Source organism: Prionailurus bengalensis, chromosome B4 (assembly GCF_016509475.1).
Source record: "Prionailurus bengalensis isolate Pbe53 chromosome B4, Fcat_Pben_1.1_paternal_pri, whole genome shotgun sequence".
In the NCBI taxonomy this organism is placed as follows: Eukaryota; Metazoa; Chordata; class Mammalia; order Carnivora; family Felidae; genus Prionailurus; species Prionailurus bengalensis.
Window position 1 is genome coordinate 130,675,681 of NC_057358.1, and position 17,747 is coordinate 130,693,427.

Consider the following 17,747-nt stretch of genomic DNA (forward strand, 5'->3'; position numbering starts at 1 on the left):
GGCTCATGGTGTAGGGAGAAATGTGTTCACAATGGGTACACTCCAAGAGAAAGGATACTATATTTTTCTCCTTTTCCTTTAAATAACCAATCCCACCTAGAAAACCTCTCTGAGCCTCTTCTGCCAGTTCATTTGTTCTGTGGGGTGGAGCGTTAAAGAGCATAGATTCAGGAGCGAGGCTCCCCAAATTCGAACGTCAGCAACACCGCTTACTGGCTGTGTGACCTTGGGCAGGTACTTCACCTCTGCGATAGTGCGATTGATAAGAAATATATATTTGGTCGCTGAAATGACCACAATATAGTTCTCCTGTGTATTTGGTCTTGTCCAGGGTTTCTGGCTTTGGGCTCCTGATACCCTGGGAATTGCTCAAGGTAAGGGTGAGGGGAAAAAAAAAAAAGTCTTTTGTTATGTTAGTGAGGCGACCTTTGGAAAGCCCTAAGGTAAGGGTGGGAGTGGCTGCCCAGAGAACCAACCATGTGATTGGAGGGTTGGAACTTACGGTCCCACCTCCCGGACCTCTGGGAAGATGAGAGTGGCTGGAGGTTGAATCAGCCAAAGACCAGGGACTTGGTCTTGACTGTGCAAGGAACCCTCCAGAAAAACCCAAAAGGACTAGGTTCTGGAGCTCCCTGGTTGGTGAACACATAGGGGAGCGGGGACAGTGTTGTTCCTGGAGAGGGGATGGAAGCACCACACCCTTTCCCCAGACCTCGCCCTATGCATCCCTTCATCTGGCTGTTGTCCTTATCCTTCAAGAAAGCCCACTTGGGTCGCGGCTCGTCTGGGAAGCCTTCCCCACTTCTAGGAGCTCAGAGTGAGAACTGCCTGTACCAAGCCCACTTCTGGCTGCTGGATGGGCCTCCCAGCCCAAGCCTGTCTTTTCCGGTCGTATATTTTGTCTTGAAGAATTTCGTATCTTCTGCGATGGGAGTGATTTGAGGACAAAGATGACTTTTGTTTTTGGATTAAACGTGGCGTGTGAATGAATGACTAATAATGATATTGCATAGGTATTGAGCTCATCCCTGAAACTGATAAAAAGGAAGTCAGGAGAACAGAATGAATTCCATCCCTGATGCCCATATGTGCTGCATATTTAAAAAAATAAATAAATCAGTGATTAAGTAGAGTCTGTGTGTGTGCGCGCACACACACGCATTCTCTCCAGGAGCCTTTCCTTTCTACTCCATGCACACACAGGTACTGTGACACAGGCCTGTTCCCCACCCGTCCCCACTTGTCTGCTGGGACACTGTCTTACTCATCCTGGCATCACAGACTCGACAAGGCCCTGGCGAATAATAGCTGTGAATATTTCTTGAATAGCTGAGTTAAAAAGACAACTTTGTGGCTTTGCAAGGCAAGCCACACGGTTTTCCGTGTTAAGTATGCACGTTGGTTCATGTCTTTGCCTATGACAACAACAGTCAAGCAGCAGGTGACATTTACTGAGTACTCGTTATCTGCTGTTCACCCTCCTCAGTGCTTTACATCTGTGATCTCGTTTAACCCTCCAGACGTGATTACAAAACAGGCACCGCCCTCCTTGTTTAGAAACCGGGAAACTGAATCACAGAGAGGTTAAGTGACTTGCCCAAGGTTGCTTAGCTGTGGAGGGGCAGGATTCAGACCTGGCCAGTTGGCTCCGCCTACTTTTCCAGAGTCCCCCCCACCAAGCCCTGGGCCCAGACCAGGTGCTGCATGAATCACTCCGTCGGTAGTTCCTCCTTGTTAGCATACCCCAGAATGTCTTGGAGGGCTTGTTGAAACACAGACTGTTGGACCCCGGCCCCAGTTTCTGATTGACAGAGTGTTGAGTGAAGCCAGACAGTCTGCCTTTCTCAAGCTAGGTGCCGACGGTCTGGGGACACAGTCTGAGAGCCGTTGGCCCATGTCTGACTTCCTTACCCTTAGAATAGGAAAAGTGGGTTCAGTAAGGTATGTAGACACAAGCCATCTATGAGTGGGGCTGGGTGCCCAAGAAATGCTCCGTGAAAGCAGAAATTCAGCTCTGAAGTTCCAGAGGGAAGAAGGAACACGTTTTAGGCCCCTACTATATGCCAGCCTTGCCCTGGCACTAAATTACTTAAAAGGCAAGGCAAGACATCTTCCTCACTCAGTCTTCGAAATTTGGAGAAGTAACAGAGGCTCACTCCTGGAGAAGGTTTTGAGGTGTTAAGAGTATAGCATTTGGCATTCATATGCTGGGACCAGATTGTCAGTAAGAGTTACAGTTCTGCCCCTTCCTGGGGGTGTGATCTCGGGCATGTGACTTAATTGCCTTGTGCTTAGTTTCCCAATTTGGGAAATGGGGTAACAGGGGTATCTACCTTATCACGTTCATCGTGAGGGTCAAGTGAGTTAGAATAGCACTGTCTGGGGGTGCCTGGGTGGCACAGTCGGTTAAGCGTCCGACTTCAGCCAGGTCACGATCTCGCGGTCCGGGAGTTCGAGCCCCGCGTCAGGCTCTGGGCTGATGGCTCAGAGCCTGGAGCCTGTTTCCGATTCTGTGTCTCCCTCTCTCTCTGCCCCTCCCCCGTTCATGCTCTGTCTCTCTCTGTCCCAAAAATAAATAAACGTTGAAAAAAAAATAAATAAAACTGTTTATTAGAATAGCACTGTCTGGCCCAGAGCTTGTCAATGACTTTGTCAACTGTTAGTTAACGCAGAAAGGGTGAGATTCAGGCCAATGAAAGGGAGCTGGACTGAGAGTCTAGGGAACTGTTTATAAACTGATTTAATAATAATATCGATGATGATGATGATGGTAGTAATAATAATAATTGCTATTAGCATTATTCATTGAGACATTTGTGGGTCAGTCACTATGCAAAATTCTACTGAGTTCTCTTAGTAATGTCAGTTGTTACTTCTGCTGTCTGGATGGGGAGACTGAAGGTCTGTGGGGTTAATCCCCGTAACACTCTGCGTGACCTTGGGCAGGTTGCCTACCCTCTCTGGGCCTCCAAGATGGGATTGACCTTGATGTTCTCTAAGGGCTATGCTGCTCCTGTGACTGCTCACCCCAATCGTTAGGACACATCAGTTCTTAAAGCCTTGGCAATCCCCGGAGTGGGGAGCTCCTCTCCTTTGCGTCTTGGGTATCAAAGGAACAAAGTCCCTGGAATTCTAGACACCTCACGAATCATATCTGCCATACAGCTCCTTCCAACGCAGGGCGTCCGTATGGGAGGTGGCAGGGATGGCCCAAGGTGAAGCTGTGAACCAGGAGGAGGCTTCTTGGCACCTTGTCAGCTCCCCCCCCCGCCCCACCCCCTCCAGTGGTGGGGGCAACCGCTGTCCTTTATGCAGCACTGACTGCGGGCCCGGTGCCACGTGTCCTCCCCTTGAGCTCCCTGAGCCCGGTAGCAAGCCCGGGAGGTACAGAGTTTCCCTTTCACAGAGGAGAAAACAGGCCCAGAGAGGTCAGGCTGCTCACCCAAAGTCACCCAGCTCAAGGGTCAGAGTCAGGATTGGAATCCAGACCTATCTGCCTCCCAAGCACATTACCAGTGACCACCACCCTAAACTGTCTCTCTGGTCTCTTTCTTCCTCTTGCCCCTGATTCCTAGTCCTTCCTTCCTTCTGCAACTCACCCTCCCCCCCACCCCCCACCTGCTCCTAGTGTCCCTGGAAAGGTCTGATAAGTGCCTTCTAGGTACTAAGAAGCAGTAAAGACATCCAACCCTCACACTCTGATTTGGTAGATCTGGGGTCATGTGCCCTCTTGATTGTAAACCACAGTCCCTTCTGGGTCTAACCTTCTTTGAGGCTAGGATCCTAAATGTGTTCAGAAGGGACTCCTGCAGCCGCACTAGCTGGAGGAAGTCCCGGGTGTGATGCTGCAGCACATTTCAACCACGCAGCTCCAATCTGTTCTTTATACAGAAGAAAGAGCACTGGATATGGAGTCTGAAAACGCATTCTGGCTCTCCCAATTACTCACTGTGTGACCTTGGGCAAGCCCTGTCCTCTCTCTGCACCTCATGGATGAGAGGATTCTGGGCTCTATAATTTTGAGGTCACATTCTGCCTTCACGCTGCCTGGAGGGCAGGATCCTTCAGGGCAGGGCACTGGCACCCCCCATTTGCCTCGGTAGGTGTCCCTAAGGTCTAGAGAGCACCTCTCACAAGCTCTGCGCTCCGTAAATACGGTAGAATGGGTGACTGGCGCTCCTAAGCATTGAGTGGGGTGCCCCCATTCCGCAAACTGTAACATATTAGATCCAGATAATCACCAAGACGGTAGCTAATCTCGGTTCCTAAAAGAAACCGTATTATGTTTTGTCTGATGTGATAACATAGCTCAGCTTTGGGGAAATTTTTGTTTATCTTTAACCACAGTTAAGGAAAAAAATTTTTTAAGCAAAACCTTCTGAAAGTAATTTGACTACAGGGGTTTTTCTACCTCTAGTCGTTTTCTTGGAGAAAAGCAAAAAAGGCAAACAAGCGGCTACTTAGTAATAGGCAATGCTGTTTGGGAATTTAAAGGGACAGACATGAAAAATTTAGCAGAGTGAGCTAGCTGCCCCTGAAAACCTGGTTATAAATTTGCGCTGACAGCTTTACAATTGGCGTCAGCTGTAGACCAACCAAGAGCTCCAAATTCTAATCCTATTTCTGATCTTGACTTGTTTTGGTCTCTGAAATGAGTCACTAAAATGCTAGAACCAAGCTTGCTCCTCTGGCAAAGGATGACAACATCGACCTACTTCATTCTTTGCCTCTTGTTTGTTTCTCTTTTCCTTTATTTGTCTTTTTATGGAATCATCTGATCCGTATCACTCTTGCCCATTTTTATTCTCTTCTTCCTTCCCCCTTTTGCGTCTTTACCCCCCGATTCCTCTGTCTTATTTTTTTTTTTTTAATTAGATGAAATGTGGAGTTGGAAGATAGAAACCATCAGGCTTTTGTTAGTGTGTTTCCTTCTTCATCAATGAGGACAATGTGTACAGAAGATCTTGTGGATTTCACTGCAAAGGCGAGCTGAGAACTGTGACCAATCAGGAGAGAGCTTTCTCAAGAGCTCCAGAAATATTTTGGTTTTCATGTACTCACTATTTTGCTTTTGAAACCAGATTCCCAGCCCTTTGCCAGAGTTCCTGGCTCCAGTGTTAAAAGGTGCCCCTTTGTGCAAGCAGAAAAGTTACAGTTGATTAAGAGTCTGCAGCTACAGCTAAGCCATCTCAGCCTTGGCCTTGGCCAGAGGGAGGAATGGCCCCAAAGATGGTCCGTGAGTGTGTGAGGAAGGCATTTATTTGGTGCAAGCTTTTGTCAGAGATGACTTCATTTAATTATGGTATAATTCTGCAAGCTGGTGTCCTTTCACAGATGGGGAAACTGAGGTTCAGAGAGCGTAGACGACCTGGCCAGGGCCGCATAGATACGAAGTGACCCAGCCCTTCTGACATCCTAAGCTTGTTTCCATCAGTTAGTCTCCTTTCGGCTCAGTGGTGCTGCCTCCTGGCATCAGGCTTGAGATGAGCTGATTGCCGCGGGATGGGAAGGGACTGGGAATCGGGTGAAAGCCCCTCACACCCACTACTGCCTTCCCGGGGACTGGGGCGGGTGGGTGGGAGTGGGGTGGGTAGGTATGAGTGGGGGTGGAGGCTGTGCCCCTGAAAAAGTGGGAGGGGCAATGGGCTCAGGGTGGGGCTCCTGTGGGGTGTATGTGTGTGGAGAGAGAGAGAGAGAGAGAGAGGGAGAGAGGGAGAATGATAGAACCAGGATAAATATGTAACTAGGTGTTTGCTTCCAAAATGAAAATAGCGTTATGATTTATTTCTGATTTTAAAAGCAAGGCATGCTGGTGGTAACAAATTTAGTCTGCACAGAAAGGAAGAGTAAAGGAAGTGAAACCAGCCTATAATTCCACAGACTAGAAAGAACCATGACCCGAAGCTAGGCTTTGAGTTCTGCATTCCAGGGCTTAGCTACCTTAAATTCACCTCAGTCTTGCCCGTTGGCGAGTTTCCATGGAGACCACCAAAAAACGGCTAATATGAATAACTCTGATTTTTGAATTTTGGACTCACTTAGGGGTAGCTGGGTTGATGTCACCTGATAATTCCTTTAGGGTTTATTTTCTCTAAGATGAATTTTAAAACTCACAAAATATGGTTAGCTCATTAAAAGTCATGCTTTCAAAAACGAACCATATGAGAAAAATTTCGATATGATGTTTAGACAAAAGGGGACGTAAAATTGGGCATCCAACATGATCTGAGCCTGGATTAAGATGTGTATCTAGGGGCACCTGAGTGGCTCAGTTAAGCATCTGACTTCGGCTCAGGGCATGATCTCACGGTTCAAGGGTTCAACGCCCCCCCCCAGCAGGCTCTGGGGCTCTGTGCTGACAGCTCAGAGCCTGGAGCCTGCTTCAGACTCTCTCCCTCTCTCTCTGCTCCTCCCCTGCTCACACTCTGTGCCTCTCTCTCAAAAATTAATAAGCATGAAAATGAAAAAAAAGGACGTATATCTATATTCACAGAAAAAACAAAAGAATTTGCAGTAGTTCTCTTAAAATGTTACCTCCTAAAATGTTATCAATGTGAATTATTTTAATTGTTTTCTTTATATTTTTCTGTATTCCTGAAGTTTAAAAAATTTTTTTGAATGTTTATTTTTGAGAGAGAGAGAGAGAGAGAGAGCTCAAGCAAGGGAGGGGCAGAGAGAGAGGGAGGCAAAGAATCGGAAGCAGGCTCCAGGCTCTGAGCTGTCAGCATAGAGCCTGATGTGGGGGTGGAACTCTGGAGGTGGAACTCACGAGCCGTGAGATCAGGACCTGAGCCGAAGTCAGATGTTTAACTGACTGAGCCACCCAGGCGCCCCATGTATTACTTTAGTTTTTATAAGGGGCATGTTTTGCTTATAGAGTCAAAGAATAATATGCTATTTTTAAAAAAGGATAGATGTTTGGGGACAAGATGTTTTTGAAATACACAGTGACTAGTATGTGCAGAGACAAAATAAAGCAGGGTATTAAGCAATTTCCTGTTGACCTTAATCAACATTCTAGCCTGGATGGATGTTGGAGAAAGAGGTGGGAGTAACTGGCTGAGGGAATGTTCATCTGAGTTTCTGAAATATTCATTTCCTGCAAATCCTCTACTCTGCAGCCATCTCCAATGGAAATGCCAGTTAAAATGAGCAAGAGAAAGATTCTGTCTGTAGGAGCCCTGAAAGCCCTCATTTAGAGTTAGGGTTCTGCTTTCCCAGGGAGACTGGTGGTTTTACCCATGGACATCTGCCAGAAATCAAACAAAAGGGACAGGTAGGAGAAAATAGTCTGTAATTTCGGCTCTATGGATGTATGTCATGTAGTAGATTTCCTCAGCTTGGTGTATGTTTCTGGTATGAAACTATCAAAAACTCCCACGATAGCGCCCACTGTTTGGGGCCACCGGCAGGGACACTGTGAGCCCAAAGATCCCTCCTGGGTGGAGCTAACAAGCTTCTCCAGCCTCCCACTGCTCTGTCCTTTCCAAATGAGTGGTAAAGACAACAATAAAAACCAAGAATCCTTAAATCTCAGGGGAGAGTGGAGAGGTGAAGGGAGGTCTGTTTTATGGCACACCTTCAATAAAAAAGATTTACAGGTAAGTCATTTTCTCTTCTTTCTAGGTGTTATATTGAGAGGGTCCAGTAAACTAAACCCCAGAGAGAGCTTGGTATAAATAAAAAAATCCGACAACTGTCAAAACAAATAGCAACCAATCAGAAATACAACATTGAGGGAAGCTCTGGTTCTCAAATAATTTAGAGAAGTGTTAGCCTGTTACAGCAAGAGTAAAGACTTAAAGGGACCTTGGGAGGCAATTTAGGATGTCTCCTGAATCTCAAACTTGGAGATTTGATTGAGAGAAATGGGTAATACAGGTCTAGTTTTATCTCTAAGGAATAATCAAAGCTCTAAGTATCAGTGAAGAATACAGTCTTTCATTCGTTCACCTGGCAGTCACCGAGTGCCTTCTCTGGACAGGCTGTGAAATGGGTGATGGAGAAGCAGATTGGAAGGACACAGACCCATCCCCATGGATCCCAGAACATGGAGGGAGGAGCCATAGCTATCGTGCAGGGTGTTCTATACAGGGATAGATGTAAATGCTGGCTGTTATTGTGGGAGAGAGAGGAGAAGCAACACTGTGTGTGTGTGTGTGTGTGTGTGTGTGTGTGTGTGAGCGAGCTGATGATTGGCAGAACTGAATTTGAAAGACACAAAAAGTTAGGCAGGTAAAGGGAGCCGGGGGTTAAGTATATAAGCCAAGAAAGATACAATAGTCATTTGTTCATTCATTCATTTGACACATATTGAGTTCCTACTGTGTTCCAGGCACTTTCCCAAGAACTGAGTGAACAAGACAGACAATGCCCTTGCCTTCAGAGTGCTTATAATCTAGGGACCAGGCAAAGAACTGGTAAGCAACAAATCCACGAAGAAGAGGCTTTCAAAGAGTAACGTGTTGTGAAAATACAAGAAAGTATAATGTGATCTGAGGGTGTGGTGGGCCTGAAGGTGGCCGAGGACCATCTCAGAGAGATTACCTTCCATGCTGTGCCTTGAGTCATCAGCCAAAGCTCCAGGGAAGAATATCCAAGGAGGCAGGAACAGCAAGTGTAAGGGTTAGAACTTGGTTTCCTCAAGGATCAGAAGAAGGACAATGAATGAGGGGGACAGTGGAAGGGGAAGGGGGTGTTGTGGTCAGAGAGGTAAGCAGGGGCCAGATCATGTAGTGCCTGTGGGCCCTTGTGAGGACTTTAAGAATTGTTTGTAAGGGGTGTGAGTGGGTAGGTAGACCAGTTGGTCAGCTATGGTGATAGACACTGGTGGGAAGCCATGGTGGCCTGGGTGGAGGTCGTAGTTGTGAACTTGGTTAGAAGATGACAGTTTGGGATTATGTTCTGCAGGTAGAAGCAACAGTTTCTATGGAAGGATTAGAAAAGTGAGGGGAGAAGGAAAGAGGAATAAAAGATACCTTCTGGGATGCTTTTGCCTGAGCAGTGGGTAGATGGTGGCCATTTATAGAGGTGGGGAAGAGGAAGTTTGTTTGTTTTGTTTGAAGGGGGGGGGCAGCAGGCATGGCATAAACCCACGTTTATGGACAGGGATGAAAGATGGCAGGAAGGGCAGGCAAAGGTCTTGAAGGATCCCGTTGGCCCCATGAGAGCACCACATGCAACACCAAAGCCTCAGGTAGTCAATGAAGACTTTTGCAACCGGGGCGGTGGGGAGGGGGGTGGGTTTAACACTGTCTGGTTTCATCGTTTGAAAGATGATGAGCTTCCAGTGTAGGTGTTTGTTTGGGGGGCGGTGGCAGGAAGCAGAGATTAGTCAAGATGCTGTTGTAATAGCGCAGGTAGAGCTGGCGGTAGGTCAAGTAAGGGGGAACAGAGAGAAGGGACAGGTTCTTGAGCTATTCAGCGCGTAGAAGATGCGGGACACAGTGTCTCATTAGACGTGCGAGGTAGATTGTGAACACTCATTTTATGGGTTCCATGGAGTTCATGGATGGTTTCTGTTCACTGCAATGCAGCACAGAGCGTGGGGAGGGTTGAGGAGGTGAGGAGTTAAGTTATAGACTCGCAGATGTGTGTTATAGTCAAGTTATAGACTCGCAGATGTGTGTTATAGTCAAGTTATAGACTCGCAGATGTGTGTTATAGTCAAGTTATAGACTCACAGATGTGTGTTGCTTGCCTCGTAGCCATTTGGCTCCTCCTTCTTCCCTGCCCCTCCTTCAGCACAGTCCTGTCCTTCAGGGGAAGCTGACCCAGCGCCCAGCTCCAGGGGTGGTCCCCCTGTCTAGGCAGGTAACTCACCCCCCGCCAATGAGTAGTATGAAAGTGGTCATGTGACTCACTTGGGCCAATGGGATGGGGGGACAGGTTTCCGAGGGCTTTTGGGAAAGCAGCTTCATTGCTTTCACCTGAGAGTGTCTGGAAGCAGCCCAGCCTGGTCGCCTGGATGTGCAGTCCCAAATTACTGCAGCTGTCTAGCCACCTCTCTAAGGATATTGAGACCCAGGCAGACAGGCTGGAGCTACCCAGTTATGTGAGGAAGCTGTTTGCGTGTCGTGCAGCCTGTTTGCATTTCCCTTACTGGCAGCTCGGAGCATCTGGACAGATACAAGGGCCAGTGGGACATCCGGTGGAGATTTCCAGCAGGCACGTGGGCATTCCGTGTGGGCCTGGAGCTCAGGGTAGAGTCTGAGGTGGAAAAAGAACTCTAGCTCGCACTCCTGAGGGTTGGTGTGAATAGGATTGTTTTCCTATTCAAATAAGACTTAAAAACAATTTTTTTTTTAACGGGGAGAGAAGTAGAGTAGTGGAAGGAAAAACTTCCTTGAAGAGTGCTCCGTGGTGTGGTAGTGTAGGGGTGGCTTATGGAACCTCTTTAATTAAAAATCTGAAGGAGAGATGCTAATCATTAGAATGATTCAGACACTGTTCAAAGAGAAGCTGAATGACCTATTTTCTGAGATTTTTTTAAAAGTGGAAATTCATTTTGTGTTCGTTGCCCCAGACGACCTCTAAGAGATGGAGACTAGCCCAGAGGAAAGAAGATGGGAGCTTTGGGGTCTGGCACCCACAAAGGCCAAGTCCAGATTTCACACTTAGGAGCTGAATTCTTTCTCTCCCTGAGCCTCTTTGTGAAGCGCAGAAAACCAGTCCCCTCCCTCCCCCAAGGTGGTCCTGTGAATTAAATTGGAAGCTCCTATAATGAGCTTGTACTGTGCCTGGAAAATAGTAGTGGGGCGGGGAAGGGGGAGAGGGAGGAGGGGGAGGTCCCCCTTCTTTCCATTCTCTCTCCATCTGTCTCCCATAAGGCTTTTTTAAAAAGTATTCTATTATAACTTTTAAAAATGTTTATTTGGGGCGCCTGGGTGGCGCAGTCGGTTAAGCGTCCGACTTCAACCAGGTCATGATCTCGCGGTCCGTGAGTTCGAGCCCCGCGTCAGGCTCTGGGCTGATGGCTCGGAGCCTGGAGCCTGTTTCCGATTCTGTGTCTCCCTCTCTCTCTGCCCCTCCCCCATTCTTGCTCTGTCTCTCTCTGTCCCAAAAATAAATAAAAAACGTTGAAAAAAAAATTTAAAAAAAAAAAAAAATAAAAAATAAAAATGTTTATTTATTTTTGAGAGAGAGAGAGAGAGCCTGTATGAGCGGGGAGGGGCAGAGAGAGAGGGAGAAAGTATCCCAAACAATCTCCAAGATGTCAGCACAGAGCCCGTCTTAGGGCTCAAACTCACGGGACCGTGAGATCATGACCTGAGCTGAAACCAAGAGTTGAACACTTAACCGACTGAGCCACCCAGGTGCCCCGCTCTCATAAGGACACTTCCTTATTTTCAGCATCCTCCGCTGACGGACGTGGTTACCAGTGAGCTCTCCTTGTCAGATCTGACAGTTTGTTCACATCTTCCTCGATCAATCACTAGGCACTTGAACTGGCCCATCACTCTCCTTGAATTTCCTCACTTGCCTTTGGCATCCCCAACCCCGAGTTTGGTTCTCTTCCTGCCCCTGTGGCTACTCCTTTCTGTCTTTGTTGGCTCCTCATCATCTTCTAGATGCTAAGAGGTAGAGCGCCCTGGGACTCGATCCTCAAGCCCCCACCTCTAGCATCTCACCCCTCAAGTGGTCTCATCTCAGCCGAAGCAGAAAGCCCAACGCCCTTACCGTGGGCCATCAGTCTCTGCCAATCTGCCCCTCCCAGTTTCCTCTGCTGCCTCCTACCATTGTCCCCCGGCTCACCAGAACTCCTTGCCGTTTCAGGAAAATGCCATGCACCCTCTCTGCTCAAGCCTCCTCACTTACTGTCCCCTCTGGCATGGCGTCTCCCTACCTCACTTGTCTCAGGTCCTTGTTCCAATGTCACTGTTTCAGAGACACCCTCCCTAACACCCTCCCCAGCACCCCAGACACCCACCCCAGCCTACCGTCAGGCTTCATCCTGTCTCCTGAACCTGCTGTCACAGCGCTCAGCACTGCTTAATGCATTATATATTTATTCGTACATCTCCCCCATTAGAATGTCACCTCCTTGAGGTCAGAGATCTTGTTTTAGGCACAGAATCTCCAGCTTCTGAAATGGTGTGTGGCACAAAATGGGCTCTCAGTAAATCTTTGTTGAATGAACGCGTTCACTGAGGATTATGGCTATAGCCATTACCAATGTCATTATTTTCCCCAACTTTAAGATTCTACTATATATGCGTGCAAAGAGGGAGTGCCAGTTGACTTCCCGACATCCCTCTTGGTTTTCCAAGTCCAGTGGATGCTCTGTAAATGGCTTACATGGGAACAGATCCAAACAGAATTACTGATGCTCAGGGGCCTCAGATCACCGCACTGCTGGGCATCCTGTACTTCCTAAAAAGCCATCCTGAGCGATATGGTTAGACAGCCACTTAGACATGTCTGTTTTGGAAGCAGTCGTCTGACCTATGGTGGGAACGTCAAATGAAACAGAAACATTCTGACGTTTTAAGAGCTTTAATTTACTCATGATAAAAGCCATGGCATCCGAATATGTCAAGTTTATAAGGCATAGACTTCAGAACAGGAATGTGCCTACCTAATGTGAGGGCATGTCAGCGAATTGATTGACTTGTTGAAGGAGGACACCGGGAGCATCTTTGGAAGACACAGAAGATGTATCTGGAAAATACATCTGAAAGTCGGTTTTAGGGTGAACCTGTCTTGCTCGCTAGCAGTATGAAGTTAGGTTATAAGTGGAATCGAACAATTGCCAAGGTGATTCAGGCAGATGCGTCTCAGAGGCCCCGAAGGACAGCACCCCCACGACCGTTGTCGATCAGTGGGGTGCAGTGGAGAAAGCATGGACTTTGGAGTGACACAGACCGGAGTATGTATCCTAGCTCTGCTGTGTGACATCAGGTAAGTTACTTAACATCTCTGGGCTCTGGTTTCTCCTGTCACGTGGCAGAGACTACTATGAACCATCCCATCTGTTTTCCCGGGAGCCCAGCACTCAGCCCGACTGCATTTCTGAGCCTTCCTCGCAGCTGGGTATGATTGCGTGCCTGAGTTCTGGGCTGAGGAATGTGATGAATGCCATGTGTGTCGCTTCTGAGTGTAGCCCGTAAGAACCTCTCAAGGGCTCTCTGTCACGCTCTTTGCCCTTCTGGCCTGAGGCAGAGGAGCCTGGGAACTCCAGAAGCCATGTGCCAGGGACGGTGGAGCCACAAGACCAGAAGGCATAGGTCCCTGCATCAGTGCCTCTAGGAGAGCCGCCTGTTTGGGACTTTGAGTGACTGAGAAACCAGGTGTCGACGAGAAAGACAGTTTTGTGTTTCCTGCCCCTGGGATTTGGGGGTTCAGTTGTCCTCTCAGATACTACTTCCCTAATAAATGAGGAGAAACATTTTTGTTTTTGGAGACTTGAAATACGTTTTGTGTTTGAAGCTCCCAGAACACGTCTTGATGTGCAGCAAGGGATCGATACTGGTTCTTACGATCCTCTTGCCTAGCTAATCTACGTGGCCATCGCACGTTGGCCCTCAGAGGGTTTTGTTGGCCCTGGGGGGAGTATCAAGAAGTATAAAACATAGTCCCAGCTCTCGAATTCTAGGCACGGATGACAAGGAAAAACAGTTACGCTCTAAGTATATACACAGTAGTCTCCCCTTATGCGCGGTTTTGCTCTCTGCGGTTTCTGTGACCCGCTGTCGACCTCGGTCTGGATGCACACGGACGGCATGTCAGGTCAGTGATAGCCTAACGCTGTGTCACATGCCTGCGTCCTTCACCGCACCTCACCTCATCAAGTAGGCAATTTATCATCTCATGTCATCACAAAAAGAAGGGCGACTACAGGACAATAAGATGTTTTGAGAGAGAGAGAGAGAGACCCCATTCGTGTAACTTACTGTCCTATATATTGTAGATTGCTATGACTGTTCTATATTATTAGTCATTGCTGTTAATCTCTTATGGTGCCTAATTTATTTATTTACATTTTTAAAAGATTTTAATATATATATTTATTTATTTTGAGCAACCTCTGTGCCCAGCGTGGGGCTCGAGCTCACCACCCCAAGATCAAGAGTCTCACGCTCCACTGACTGAGCCAGCCGGGTGTCCCTTAGGTGCCTAATTTATAAGTTGAACTTTATCATAGGTATGTAGGGACAGGAAAAAACATAGTATATAGAGGGTTCGGTACTGTCTGCAGTTTCAGGCATCTACTGGGTGTCTTGGAACGTGTCCCCACAGGGAAGGGGGACTACATAGATCCTAAAATATCAGATCTCTGAAGGACAAGAATGGAGTGTCTCTAGGATCAGCCATTAGAATTCAGAGGAAGAAGTTCCCTTTGGTTGGGCTCGTTAGGGAAGACTTAACAAATCAGCAGGTATCAGGAGAGATTGGTTACATGGGCCACCACAAATTATGGTCAACTAAAAAATTTCTGTTTCATTTCAGACACATGAGATATTCAGTCTCTTAGCACTTATCCGTTGCTAGCCATGTTAGCAAGGTAGGCTATTAGAAAAGTAACCTAGAATATGGAAAAGCTGTAAATTAGGACAAGGGTGTTCATTACTGGGACACTTAAAATGTCAAATGATCAGAAGCGACCCAGATGTGAAGTAGTGGGAAACGGCTGAGGCAGATCAGGGCTCCTCCTTTTGATGTACTCTGTCCCTGTGAAACTTCATCGTTTCCGCCTGCATAGGGTGGCTACTCCATCTGTGACTTTGGACCTGACTGCTCCCAACTCCACTCCCATATCTCTAGCTGCCCACAGGGTGTCTCCGTTTGGGTGTCTCCAAGACACCTCAGACTCAGTGTCTCCAGCCTAAGCTTAGGAGTCACACGCTGTCCCCACCCCTCTGCCAGGCCCCTCCGCCGTCCGGCATCTCCTGCCTTGTCATCTTTGTGATGAAGAAGTTGTGAGAATCAGGATTCTAGACATCTCTTTTAAAGCCATCCTCTTCTCTTTATCTCTGCCGCTGCCCCCCCCTGGGCCGAGCTGTCATTTCTATGTGCCTGGACTGTGGCTCACCTGTCTTCCTGCAGGCAGCCTCAGCTCTTCTCCAGTCTTTTCCACCTCATCTCTGAGCATTCGCCCCAGCTATTTCCTCACCCTGAAACTCCTCAGTGACTTCCCCCTGCTTTTATTTTTTGAAGTTTATTTATTTATTTTGAGAGAGAGGGAAGGAGGTGGGGCAGAGAGACAGAGAATCCCAAGCAGGCTCCGCACTGTCAGTGCAGAGCCTGATGCAGGGCTCAAACTCAAGAACTGGGAGATCATGACCTGAGCTGAAAAAATCAAGAGTCAGTTGCTTAACTGACTGAGCCACCCAGGTGGCCCCCCACCCTCGCCACTGCTTTTAGAACAAAGACCCAAATCCCTCACTTGGGCCGCCCGTACCTCCTTGTCTGAGCCTTGCCTGTCTCTCCGCCTTCTTGTCCTGCTGTTCCTCTCAATTCCTTCCCCACAATCCAGCCACGGGCCATTGCTCAGCTCTTCTCTCTGCTCCGAATGCACTGTCCAAACCCACTCCCCCGCCTCCGAACGCACAATTGCCAGGCTCGCCTTTGGCATATCCTCCAGATGCCCTGGACCATCACCTCAAGGTAGCTGTCCATGGTTCTGCATCTAGGTCAGGTTCCTCTGGGACCTGCTTTGTAGCTTACACGCAGCCTGGGCCAAGGAAAAGATGGCTCAGGGGCCTTCTGGATGCTGAGGAGCCAGGTGTTAAAAAACATTTGTCACTGATGATGCAGCGTGGGTATCTCCCTTTCTACAACTGAGTGTGAGACCATGGCACGTAGTTCTGATACCGAGTTTGAACCAGGGCTAGTCATTTCGTGCCAAAAATATTTACGATGTGCCGGACACTGTGCTCTTTCCCCTGCTCCCCAGGAGCCTGCCATTTGTTGAACACATTTCAGAAATCTGGGTATCAGGAGAGCAAATCTGTCTTCAGGGAACTCCCGCGAATGTGTTTTATTTCCTTGAGTAAGACATTTCATTTTCTGGGTCTCAGTTTTAATAACAGTCCTTGCTGACTGCCCCGTGGTGACGGGGGCTGGCCGTTCATGCTGCTAAAATACTTGGACACCTTCAGGCCTTGGGTGTGATGCAGAGGGGAAGTCGGGCTTTGAATCTGAGCAGTTGAAAGTGCGACTTTCCCAAGACCCTTCCTTCATCCCTGCCGCCCCCCCCCACCCCCACCCCCAGAGGACCTGTGCTATTCAACCAGAGAGCAGAGCAGGTCCTGGCTGGCAAGGACCCAGGGATTAATGTCCAGGGCGTTAACATCATAATTGGCCCGGCTTTGAAGGCGGCAACATCTGCTGTGTGAGGCCCTGATGCCAGAGCCCATGTGGCACCTCCCGGCTGGCCAGGACCCCCTGTCTTGGGAGGTTGGGAGGCAGCCGGGGTGGCCTGACGGCTGTACTTAGCACACGCTCCATGGCTACTGTCAGGTGTTGAAAAGCTCTCATTAGGGCCAAGGAATTGACTTGTGTCCGGGGCTTCTCAGGAAGGCAATGGGGACCCACGGGAAAGGCTTTGTGCCGGGAGGCGCCCAGGGACTGGTAATTGAGTTACTGGTAAAGTACTGAGGCGCTGTGGCCGTGAAAAGTATTAGCAGCGCGAGGCTGGCAGACTATTGCAAGGCTATTCTGCACTTTTCCTTTGGCATGGAATACTTGGAGATTAATTCCTTCTTGAAAAATGTTTACTGAGGCAATAGAACCCGGTATTCAGGAGGGCAGGGGGGAAGTTGGACCACCAGTATCTGGAGGTGGCAAGGGGAGAAGATCACCATGCCCCACACCGTGCCATGCATTGTCTCAGCAACAACATTCCTGGGACACCTCGTTTTCCGGATGAGGAAACTGAGGCTCCAGCAGATTGGATGGCCTGATGACACAGTCATAAAAGATAGATTATGGATTAGAATCTTATCTGTTTTCAGGCCCCCACTGCCCTGACTACATCATGGGTGCATTTGTGGACACGGCCCAGTTAGGTCCATATAGTTTCCTTTGCTCAGTTTCCTGCTTCCAAAAGAGCTCTCAAATGCATCCACTTCCTAACGCTTCTGGCCCAAGCGGCTCTTATCTGCATGACTGCAGCCTCCTAACCAGCTTCTCTGCTCCCCTTTGCCTACTGAGCGGGAACAGATCTCAGGATGTCACTTGCATGCTTCCCATCCCTCGAAGGGTTGCCATTGCAATGAGGCTGGATTCCAAAATACTTAACAAGGCCTGAAAGGCCTCCCCACCCCCACCCCGCCCCATGTCTCCTTCCATCTCTGGACCCTTGGCTCTACCCACATAGTCTTCCTGTGCTTTCTGGAAGGCTCTACGCACTTAATCCTGCCTTTGGGCCCTCACATATGCCATTCATTCTGCCTGAAACTCTTCCCCGACTTTTTCCTGGGTGACTTCTAGTCAACTTTGAACGTTTCTTCCTCAGAGAACGTTCCTGTCTACCAAAGCCCTCTCCTTAGTGTCCCCACTCTCCCTTCTTCACTTGTTAATTATTTGCAAATATTTTTTTCTTCTGTGACTTTGCTGGTTGCTTGCTTTGGTCTTGGTCTTTTCTCTCCCTCTGTTTTTTTAATTTTTTTTTTTTCAACGTTTATTTATTCTTGGGACAGAGAGAGACAGAGCATGAACGGGGGAGGGGCAGAGAGAGAGGGAGACACAGAATCGGAAACAGGCTCCAGGCTCCGAGCCATCAGCCCAGAGCCTGACGCGGGGCT

At 48.3% G+C, this 17,747-nt stretch overlaps 1 protein-coding gene across 1 annotated transcript in view; it reads right to left on the reverse strand.

Annotated features, from left to right (window-relative positions):
- The window catches only part of CACNG2 (calcium voltage-gated channel auxiliary subunit gamma 2), a 109,858-nt gene that overhangs the window by 39,301 nt on the left and 52,810 nt on the right, over positions 1 to 17,747 (reverse strand). The window lies entirely within an intron of this gene.